The following is a 12,354-nucleotide window of genomic DNA, read 5'->3' on the forward strand; positions in this document are numbered from 1 at the left end:
GAAGAATTATACAGATGCTAGACATACCTAATTATGTACCTTATCAGCTTTAAGTATACCAATAAAATCTCAACTAAGCAGAAAATATGTTCTTGCAGTTCCAGCAAAGTTTGATGAGGGCAGTCAGACCTCAACATTCATATGGGAAACAAAGCTAGCATAACCCACATATTTGAATGTGTTTAAAGAAAACAAAGAGAAGTCTACATTTTCAATAATTTCCTGACTTTTAAAATGACTTGTCATTAGTCACTTTTTTTGTTGTTGTTCTCAGACCAGTTTAAGAAAGAGTGACTTTTTATCGCAGGAAAAGAGTAGTTTTTCTCAAACCAATTAAGTGGTAATAGTGAAATGAAAAGAATTCTGGACTGGGGTCCAATCTCTGGTTCTACAATAAAGTAGGAGGTTCTAAATTAAATTAACAAATTCTAAAGTATGTTCATACTTTAAAATACTATCTTTTGGAAAAAAAATATAATTTATGTCTAATTCTATTATTTCCATTCTTGACTTGGGGACTAAATCTGTGAATTAATTATATTGCCTCTGCCATAGCTTTACAGAAAATCTTACCCCAGTTGGTTTGATTTCTCTTTTCTATTTTGTAGAAAAATTTCACTTGAGGAGATGTGGATCAGTTATAGCCTGATAAATGGAGACAACCCATACAATTGTGAAATCACAGATCAAAGCATCTTGAATTTGTGAATTTCTGGAGTGTTTTAAAGTTAACACTTTCCTCATGATAACCTTACTTCACATATCAACAAATAGAGGCTCAAAGAGCCTTATTCAGAATAATATAGTTAAGTAACACAGCCAAAACTGAAAGCCAGTTTTTCTGTGCCCAAACTCTATGTTTTATCTTCTATGTCCTATAGTCTTCTATAAAGTCCTTCCTCAATGTCAAAGGAATTAGATGACTTTGGCTTAATGTAAAGAAAAACTTTCTAACAATGAGTGCCATTTAAAAATGAAAGGGGATGTTCCAGCTTGATTCTCTTGCTTCAAGTCTTCAGGCAAATGCCAGCTTGTTGAGGAGGCTTTGGAGAGAATTCTGTTTCTAGGGTCTCTCCCAACTCTCTAAAGTCTCTTCCACCCCTAAAATGCTTTGATTCCTTCCAATGAGATTGTGAATTTTCATGAATTCATTTTTTTCATCAACAAATGTGTATCTTTTTAAAACTGCTTTCAGCAGTTTTTTTAATTTTGGCTTCAAAATGCAACATTTTATGATATTTTTGAAATATTTGTCATTCAATTTTTCTATGTCGGCAAATAAAAATGCCCTATAGATTTCATAAGAAACCAAGTCAATCTTAGAATGAAAAAGCTTTCTTTTTTTTTCAGACAAAATTTTTACCAAATTGAACATGAATTTCATACATAGACTTTTGTTTTTAAAGAATGCATACCCTTCTGAAAACTAGAATGATTAATGTTAATATTTAGATATAAGTAGTCCACCTCGATTTCTTCTCCTTTCTCTTTCCCTCTATCTCTGTTCTCTGTCTCTCTGTGTCTGTTTCCCTCCAAGTATCTCTTTCTGTCCCTCTCTGTCTCTGTCTGTCTCTGACTCTGTTTCTCTCTTACTATTTTGATATAATGGAGTGAGCATTCTTCCTGGAATTTAAAGATCTGATTTTTAGGTCCAGTTTTGTGGACAAGCCACAAATGAAGTTAATAGTCCACTAGTTCCCTTTAAATCAAAAATTTAGAACTGGAAAGAAGACTCTCAGATGCCATCTAGCTCGAACCTTTTATTTTATAGATGAGTAATCTGAGACCCTAAGGTGAATTGATTTTTCAGTCTCCAACTGAGCCAGAATCTGAACCCAATTCCTCTGACCTAAGACTCAACACTCTTCTCTTTCCTTGGGTAATTGAGAAGAAAGTATTTTATCTATCTAAAATAATTATAGAAATGTGAGTTATCATTCATATTATTTTAAATGTGGAAAATATGGGGGAAAATATACATTTGAGTGCTTAATAGATTCTGCATTTTCATTGTCTCAAGACTAAAAATGAACTATTCTAAAAACCTATCCTTTTTGTCCCATCCATGCTTTATTTATGGATAGCCCAGTTTTTACTCACATAGGTCCTTATATATCATTGTGGCTTAAGAATTAAAAAGTTAACTATATTTTTTCTTTCTATAATTTTTCAGGTAATCAAAATTTAGGATCCATTTTTAATTACTTTAATAATGTCATGACCCCCTGTTACATTTAAGTGAATAGTGAACTAGAAATTTCAAATAGATAGAATAGTTGTCTCAGCAGCCTGTTTTAAATCTGCTTAACATCATCCTGCTGTACCACTCTGCTATCCCTGGAACAACTTTACAGGGACTCTGTTATTGAAGCAAGCAAAACAATGACTAAACTATCAGGGGTCACTAAGGACAAGTGTTGATAGCCACATGGCTTCCAAGCAGCATTTAACAAAGCTACCTACCTCACTGATCTCAAAGACACTCTTACACTCCACTCCAGAGAAGAAGGTCATAGCTTTTTTTGTGGCTCCTCATACACAACTTTGGATGGTAGGTAACTATGCCTAAACTTGATATTTTAAGTCAATGATACTTTGGGCAAGCATGACTAAGAATCAGTAAGGGGTTTAAGCATCATGCTAAGCTCCCAAAGGTTGTGTGTTAATCCAAACATCCCTGCTTTTGAAAGTAGATTAAAATTACTCAGAGAAGTCACTCTTATAAGATCTCACAAGTCCCTTTGGTTAAATTATTAGGCAAAATACATTCCACCAAAATTCCCCCTTTAATCCCTCATCAGAAAAAAAAATTGGTAGACTAAACAGTCTTCCTTATAGAAGGGAACCAGCTGGATTAAGCTGCCAGATGCTTCTTTTCTTCTAAATTAATTCACTTTCTGAATAACTAAAGCTACAGAAGTTGGAGAGATTTACAAGTGGGGAAAGAAGAGGAGCAGAGGGAGGCTGTACTTCTCTTGTTGAAGGCCTTCAATCTGAAGGCACACAAAGGAAAAGCAACATTGTTAAAGATAACTTGATGATCTTCTTAATTTTATTTTGACATAGCTTTAGGATTTATCTGCTAGAACTTGGTTGCTGAAGTTTTAAAAAGAAGTAAGTGATTTTTTTTCAGGATTCCATTTATACTATTACAAAGCACATCGCCTCCAATATATTGTGTAGAATGGTACTTCTCTATCCTGAAATCACTGTCATCATCACCATCAAACAATAAGCTCTTACAAGGCAAACATCCCCACAAATACATTTGAAGATGAAGAAAGCAAAAACCTTGCAGGCTTTTTATTTTTCTTGCTCTGAAGATATTAACATAGTGTATGTGAGAACTTGTTCTTTAATATTTTGATTATTGTATTTTAATATAATTGTTTTCCTTTGTAATTCAAGTGTCTTATTTTGTGCCTTTAAAATCATTATTCTAAGAAGTTCACAGGCTTTGAAGGGTCTATGACAAAAAGCTTAGAATCTCATCTAAAGTATCTTATGTGCATTATCTCATTTGATCTCCACAACAATGCTATTAGTATCTTCATAATATAAAGTCAAGTGAGGTTAAAGGCCTTTTCCAACAATACAGAGCTAGTAAGTGTCTAAGGCAGGACTACAAAGCAATATGTTCTGTTTCTAATTTAGTGCTCCATTCAAATGACTCAAATGTGGAAATGACTATTTGGAAATAGGCATATTTTCTCTGAAAGTAGTTATAATTCCTCTACCCCGGTAGGCAGGGCATGGTAGGAAAAGAATTAGATTTGTAGTCTAAAAACTTGTCTTGTTCCCCTACTTTGCTTCTTATTCCCTATATGAATTTAGCCTAAGAACTTAATACTTAACTCACCTGTAAAATCAATAGTGTCTGAGATTTCTTCTAGCTTCAAAACCTATAAATAAAGAAATCACAGATGAATTTCTGTTGTTGAACTGTTTATAAAATGGGAAAGGACTGTTCAAATCATCTCAAAACATCATTTTAGGGCCAGTGGTTAAATTTTCAACGTGAACATTTACACCTTGGAAATAGGTAAATATTACAAACCAGGGTTTGTTTATCATTTTGTTAATTGCCTAGACTTAAGTGATAAATAAATACTAATGATGCAGAGTAAACTTAAAAGTATGTCATACAAACATTTCTTTTCCTGCAAAGCCAGTGGTCAAACATTACTAGTATACTAGTAATTAAAACTTATAAAAAAGTTGTTAAACATCAAATTTCTTCATCTATTAACTCATTTGCTTTCCCAAATTCCAAATGAAGAATTGTTTTTTTCTGATTTGTTCTATGAATTAGAACACTAAGGCCTGGGTAGATTAAGTAACTTTATGAAGTTCAGAGTTAGTAGAACCCAAAATTCCTTCCCTATGTCCATTTTAGTTATAAACAATGGTTTTAAAGATTAAAGGTACAGAAACAGAATTAGGGTTAAAACTGAAAACAGAATTAGCATTAGGTTAGAATTATTGGTTAAATATAGTTTGTTATTAGCACTTAGTATGACAGCAGATGATCCAAAACAAACCTTATCTTTGTAGGTCACTTCAAGGAAAATCTGTCCCTCAGTGTAAATCACCATTTCTCTGTATCTTCTCTTTTATGACCTGTTCATGTCTTTTTTTTTTTTTTTTGTAAATTCTCCATAAAGCTTCTATTTAATATTCTAAAAAGTTTTAATTAATTTTGAAAATATTATGCACACATCCATAATTATATTAAGGTGTTTGGGAGGTATATGATCATCTGCTGACGAGATAGAAAAGTCAAGATTTTAGGTAAGACAGAGATTTAGATAAATATAGAAACTATCATTTAGATAAATATGAATAGAATCATAGAATCACAGAGCTGAAAGAGTCCTTATACAGCAGTTCTTAACTTTTTTTCTATCATGGACCTTATGTACTATGGATTTCTTCCCAGAATAATGTTTTAAAGCATATTAAACAAAATTCAGGAAACCATTGTGGTATCCAGGTTTACAGAACACCCCTGAAATCCCAAGTTAATAATTTCTGCTTTATAAATAATATAATATAGTGGAAATGAGGAGTCAGGAAGCTGTGGATTCAAATTTCAATTCTGACACTGTCTGACTATGGGTGAGATCAGATGGATGACCTCTTAAGCTTCAGTTTTCCCCATCTGCCAAATAGAAAGATATCACTATAGTAGTACCTTCCTCATATATTTACTGAGTATCAAATGCAATAATGAATGTAAATATTTTGCAATTTAAAGTGCTATGGAAATATCAACTTATATAATATAATAATATTATCTAAAAATCATCCTTTATTTTACACATGGCAAAACTGAGTTCCAGAGAATTTAAGTGACTTGCTTGAAAATATACAGCTATTACTAGTATGTTCACTTAGTAGTGAACAAATACAAATTAACCAAAAATAAATAGTAATGGTTTCATTCTCCTTATATTTAACTTAACTGTGTACACATTGTATCTTCCTTTCCTTCCCAGAATAGCCTGCTCCTGGCAAGCAGGAAATGCTTGATTTTTGTCTTCCCCCCCCCCCCCCCCCCCTTCCTAGTACCTAGCAGAATGCCTTACAAATGTTACCTATAGTGTTTAGGAAATGTTGAATTGGATTGACTTGAATGCTATGGACCTTATGATTATCTTTTAGTTGTATGGGGTGTCCCAGAAGTCTTATTACATTGAGTATCAAGTACACTTAGCGCACAGTAAATATGACTTTTAGGACACTATATATATATATATATATATATAATCAAATCCCAATTCTTTTATTCCCCAGGTCAATGCTAGTCTATAAGGCCTTTTGTTTGAACTTGCTACACTCTGACTTGGGCAAAGATGAAATATAGAGAACATTGATCATAATCAACAGTTTATTTTGGCCCTGTAATGCAGCAGAAATTTACCTATTCTGTCCTTCTAAGAGTGACTAAGCATTCAGATCAAAAGTACAATCTTTTGGCTATATTTAAATGGTTAATATGGAATCTTCCTAATGAATTGGAATCAATTTCTAAAACCTCCTCCATTCTGCTAAAATAATTTGTGGGCCAGATATGTATATTCTTTGTTACATACGTTTCCATTTTCTCATTAGACTTGTCATGAAATGTCAAACTGGCTATGATGTCATTCAGCTAAAGGGGAAAAAATCCCTATATCCTTTAAATTCACAGAGGTTAGCACTTAAACTTGGTTTTAGCACTGTCTGACTTGTTTTGTGGTAGATGATATTAATGATAAAAGGTCTAAAAGGTATATTTCATCATGGTTTATATGATTTTGCTATCTGGATTTCATACTGTATAATAGTAATTAGAAGTATGATATTTTCTCTATTCCTCTCATTTATAAACTTAGTAAGTCCCTTGAGAAGCATCAGAATGGATAGATTTCATACATCTTTAGCCAGCTCGGTAAAATAAAATGAAGTAGAAAAAGATGATAAATATCTAGATAGCTTGGTGACTCATGTTTTTTATTTTTTAGTATGAATTATCAAAATAATATTCCAGTTCATTTTCATTATATCCACAGCCACATCGTATAAACAGCAAATATAAAATACAGGGACTAGAATTTATAATCATTATGTTCTTGATCCTGGTATGTTGTATTTACCCTAAATTTCCATCATATTTTAGGCTAAAATATTTGACAAAAGTTGTAGACATGATGTTGTTTTAGAATAAGTAGCTAGAAAGCTTTTTAACATTAACACTTGGTCCACATTTTTTTTCCCTACTGCTTGGGAAAGATGTAAGATAGAAAAGTTTTCTAATAAGTGATAAATCTTTTAAAAATGGAAATTGTATAGTGTGCTTTAATAATTGTTCCAAAGTTTTAACATCTTGGAGTGTTGTCGATATATTCAGGAATCATCCTGGATTTCTATTGGCTCCAAAGAGGAAGAATTTGTTCTAACATTCATGATGTCTCTTTGATGAATTATGAATCGTTTGCCTTATTCTGAGTGATTCATTGATATGACTGAGAATGGTTGAATGCTAAACATGAAACTCTTGGACTTGGTCTTTAAAAGGGAGAACAGAGACAGATAAAGACAGACAGAGAAAAGTTGGTTGAATGAATACTAATTCCTGTGCAGCCATCAAGCTCCTTCAAGTAATTACATGGCACCAGTAGAGAACCATGTATAAGTGAGGGAATTTTCAGACTAGACCTATTTAATGTGTCAGAGGAGTTCCTGATCAAAAAGGATCAAGAGCTAAGGAGAAAACAACAAAACAAAGAGAAGCAAAAATGAGTTTAACTCTTCTATGGTAAAATGAATTATAGGATTGTGTAGATTAGAAGAAAAGGTTGACTACTGTGAACTTGATTTCTTTCACCCAGAAAGGGATCTTCAGACCCTGAAAGTGCAATTAGTGTAGTTCCCTGGGAAGTAGAAAATTTGAGAGTAATGGATCACTTGATTTTCTAATGATACAATATGTATTTCCATATTAAATAATACTATATTTGTGCATGCTCTATGCATATGTGTGTACATATCTATGTATATGTTAGTACAGCATATAAGGGAGTCCAGTAAAAAAAAAATCATTTATTAATAAATACATCACTATGTGCCAGGCGCTATACTAAGTGTTGGATAGTGTTATAATTCTGGAAGGTGATATAGCTTGGTAGGAAAATGAAATTTACTAGAGAGGTAATATAATTTTACTTAATTGCTTATAACTTAAGGAATGATTCTTCAAGGATTTTTCTTAAAGCCTATCTTAAATTTCATGTTTTGTTAGTCTAAGTGATTACATAAGAGCTGAGGGTGCTATTAATTAATTAATATTATTAATATTCCAATTATGGAATATTATTGTTCTATAAGAAATGATGAGCAGACTGATTTCAGAAAAGCCTGGAGAGACTTATATGAACTGATGCTAAGTGAAGTAAGTAGAACCAAGATTACATTGTATATACAGCAACAAGATTATGTGACAATCATCTCTGATGGACATGGCTCATTTCAACAATGAAGTGATTCAGGCCAATTCCTATAGACTTGTAATGGAGAGAGCCATCTGCATCCAGAAGAGGAATATGGGGATTAAATGTGACTCACAACATAGTATTTTCATCTTTTTTTCATTGTTGTTGTTTGCTTACTTTTTGTTTTTTTCTAATTTTTTTTCTTTTTGATCTGATTTTTCTTATGCAGCATGATAAATGTGGAAATATGTATAGAAGAATTGCACATGTTTAACATATATTGGATTGCTTGCTGTCTAGGGGAAGGATTCAGAAGAAGAGAGGGAGAAAAAAATTGAAACACAAATTTTTACAAGGATCCCTATTGACTCTAGTGTAAAATGTGAGCTCTTCTGCTTGTGATTTTTAAGGTCCTCCAATTTGATTCCAACTTACTTTTCTAGACTTATTTTAAAAGACATACCCATTCACACTATATATTCTAGCTCTTGCTCTTTGATATGCACAGCATTCCTTTTCTTCCCTCCATGACTTTGCATACATATATCTTCTTTGCCAGGAATATATCCTCTCCCCACTTCTGCCTCTTACAACTCTTAGTTGCCTTTCAAGGTTCCATTCAAGTGTCATCTTCTATGAGAGACCTTATCCAAATATTCCCAGCCAAGTCATCAACAAGCATTAAGAGTCTAATGGGAGAGATGACATGGAAATAAATATGTGGCAAGATATATACATATGTATATGTATTTGTGTATGTATATAAATATAAAATAGGAAATAATCTTAGAGGGAAGTCACTAAGATGAAGGAGGACTTTAAATGACTTCTTGAAGAAGGTGGACTTTAGATGAGACTTGAAGGAAGTTAGAGAGTTAGAAGGCAGAAGTGAGGAGGGAAAGAATTCCAGGCAAGGGGGACTTTCAGGGGAAATGCCTAGAGTCAGAGTATTTTGTTCAAGAAATAGCAAGGAAGCCATTTGTTGCTGAATTGAAGAGTACTGGGAGGGGGAGAAAAAAGCATAAGAAGATTGAAAAGATATGAAAGGCCAGGTTAAGGCGGGGCTTTAAAAGCCAGAGGATTTTATATTTGATCTTCTAGGCAATAAGGAGCCATTAGAATGTATTGAATAGGAAGAATGGGAGGATTACATGGTCATGCTGTGGTTCAAGATCAATTTGATAGCAGTATAGCGGATGGACTATATCAGGAAGAAATCTGAAGCAGGGATACTAACTAGCAGGTTTTTGGAGTAGTATATATGTGAGATTATTAGAGCCTGGAATAGGGTGATAGTCAGAAGAGCGAAGAGGATATATCTTAGAGATATCATGGAGGTAAAATTGGCAGGTTTTGGCAACTGATTGAATATGTAGGGGAATGAAGAGTCAGAAAACATGAAAGTTGTGAGTCTAGACTACTGGGAGGATGGATCATAGGACCTTCATCAGTCATATGAAAGTCAGGAAACGAAAAGAGTTTGTGGGGAAAGGTAATGAGTTCAGTTTTTGACTTCTTGCTTTTGCCATGCTTGCTTGACATATTAATAGGCAGTTGGGGATGTAAGACTGGAGGTCAGGAAAAAATTTAGGTCTAGAAAAATAGATCTAAGAATTTCCTGCATAAATACAATAGTAGAATCCATGGAAACTGATGAACTCAACAAATGGTATAAAGGAGAGAATAAGGCTCAGGAAAGAATTCTTGGGATATCCACCATTAGCAGCTGTGACCTGTATAAAGATCCAGTGAAAAAGACTGAGAGGTATCAGACAGATAGATGGAGGACCAGGGAAAATGTAGAGAGAAGGAAAGGAATAAGGGTTAGAGAGAGATCAACAGTATCAAAGAATAAGAGTCAAGAAAATTGAGGAAGAAGCTAGATTATCAATAATTATGAAAATGAGAAGAAAGAAGATGGAAGCATAGATAACAGATAGAGTTTACTTGAGAAGTTTAGCCTGTGAAAGAGAGAACAAATATGGAAAAATAGCTAAGGAGGCAGCATTTTAACCTTTATTTCAACAATCTAAATGGATACTGTACTTTGTTGAAGGAGATTTATTCAACTGTTAATGCAATGAAATTTTAATTCTTTTTTCTTAATATAAATAAATGTATGTATATTTTATTCCCTAAAATTTAAATTATTTTACATACTTTTTATCAATAATTTTTTTAAGAATATATTGCTATAGTCTGATTGTTAATTTTTATTCTTTTTTGCAATAATATTCATTAGTAACATGGTCTTTTAAAATAATTTTTAAAATTAATAAAGTAAAAATGCTTTATATCCCTTTGGCTTAGAGTATTAGGAGTACATGTGTTTTGTAGAAGTAATTTGGTAACTTCTTATTCCATTTTGTGAACAGTTTGTATAACACACTAAATAATTGTTCCTTAACACTTTGAGCTAACTTCTAGCTAAATTCATCTGGACCTGATTCCTCTACTGTTTTTCCTTTCCACACACTTTGGGAGTCTTTATTTTTTTAAAATTTTTTCTGAAATTAAATTGTTCATATTCTTTATTTTATATTCTACTAATCTAGGTCTATTATTATGTTGTAAATATATGACCATATTATTGATTTTTAGATTTGTCTGAATATAATTAGGGATGATCATTTTAGATAATATTCTCTATTTCTTCTGCATTAGCTATTTCACCTTTTTTCTTTTTATAATTTGATTTCCCATTTTATTAAAAAACAGGTTAATAGTTTTTAAATTATACTTTAAAAAAGAAAATAGTTTTATTATATCAATAGAATTTTTATCTTCAATTATGAAAAATTTTTGATTTGTAGTATTTTCATTTTGTGCTTATTAATTTTCATATTCCATTCTTTGACCTTACTTTGTCTAATTTCTTATTACAGATATTTATAACTCCCTCATTTTACAGTTGAGAAAACTAAGGTCCAAGAGAAGTTTGATGACTTGCTCAAGATCTAGTTAGTGACAAAATCAGATTTATTTCCAGTCTCATGCTGATGTTCATTTATTTCTTTAAGTTCTTTCATCAATGACTTGGGAAACAAAATTCATTTTTTTTTCAGTCCAACAAGAATAATTTAGTAAGTTGCTATTTTTTAAAATGTATGGACTGCTAGACCATCTATATAGTTGCCCATTGTGTAAAGTTTGTACAGTACATTTATAAAGAACAAAAATTGATAACAAATTGCTACTTTGTGACACTCAATTAAAATGAACTGCATGTAGATTTTTAAAAACAAATGATTTCTCTCTCTCTCTCTCTCTCTCTCTCTCTCTCTCTCTCTCTCTCTCGGTAGGTGTATAGGGGATGAGGAAAAAAAAGTAACAGTTGACATTACAGTATTAAACAACACACTGAGATCAATAGACCAATAGGAAAAGGTTTACACAATCACCAAAATATGCAGGATATCCTAGGGGCCATCACTGGTTATATTGTATTTCAGCAACACAGGCCCATATTGTATAACCATGGAGCAACAGTGACACCAAAGGGCTGTGTATTTCTCCATCTTGATGACTCAGGATTTATCAAAAATCAGAATGTTTGCAGGGATTGAGGCAGGTGTGGGGAAGACTGAAGAGGTGGAGAGGATTGTGGAAATATATGTATGATGATTTCAGATACATTTCCCTGGTCACTTTAGTTTTTGGCATCTTAGCAAGTGCTTAGGCACTATTGTTTCCTGCATAATATGTATACAATTCCTTCTAGAATGTCTCTATACTAGGGATATTTTTTATCCTAAACATTAAGATTCCTGAACCTTGTACTTAGGCCCATATGGTCAGTTTAGTAATTGACTGAATATTATTGAATTTTATTCATAAAAAAGCTTCTAGTTAAAGGATAGAATTTAGATCAGGGATGTTCTTTATTTCATAATAGGGCAATTGTATACAGAATATGACCACTAGAGAGCAATAGAGTTTATGGTACACAGAACTTTGTTTCCAAGTATCTCCCACCTTTCCCCCCTAATTTTATCCATCCAGATTTTCCCTATGCTAGTAATCTAATGGAAATATTCCATAGTCAGGAGTATAGCTTAGTAATTCTCATATTTCAAATATGTAAAGCCTGAAAAAGCCTAATGACATTGGAAACATCATAAATAGATACATTATATTCCTTTTTTTATTTTCTTTTTGTGATGCCTGCATCCAACATGTTTGCCACAAAACACAAATTGTGTTTGCCACGAAACACAATTTAAAAATTGTTTGCCAATTGATTCATTCATTTGCAATTGTATGGACTAGACATTGATTTTGAATAATAAAACTATTATTCTGAATAGATTTCTACTTTTGCAAAGTCACTTTACAGCAGAATATAGTGGCAACCACAATAATGTAAAGATAGTACAACTCA

This window comes from Sarcophilus harrisii, chromosome 1, assembly GCF_902635505.1.
Source record: "Sarcophilus harrisii chromosome 1, mSarHar1.11, whole genome shotgun sequence".
Lineage (NCBI taxonomy): Eukaryota > Metazoa > Chordata > Mammalia > Dasyuromorphia > Dasyuridae > Sarcophilus > Sarcophilus harrisii.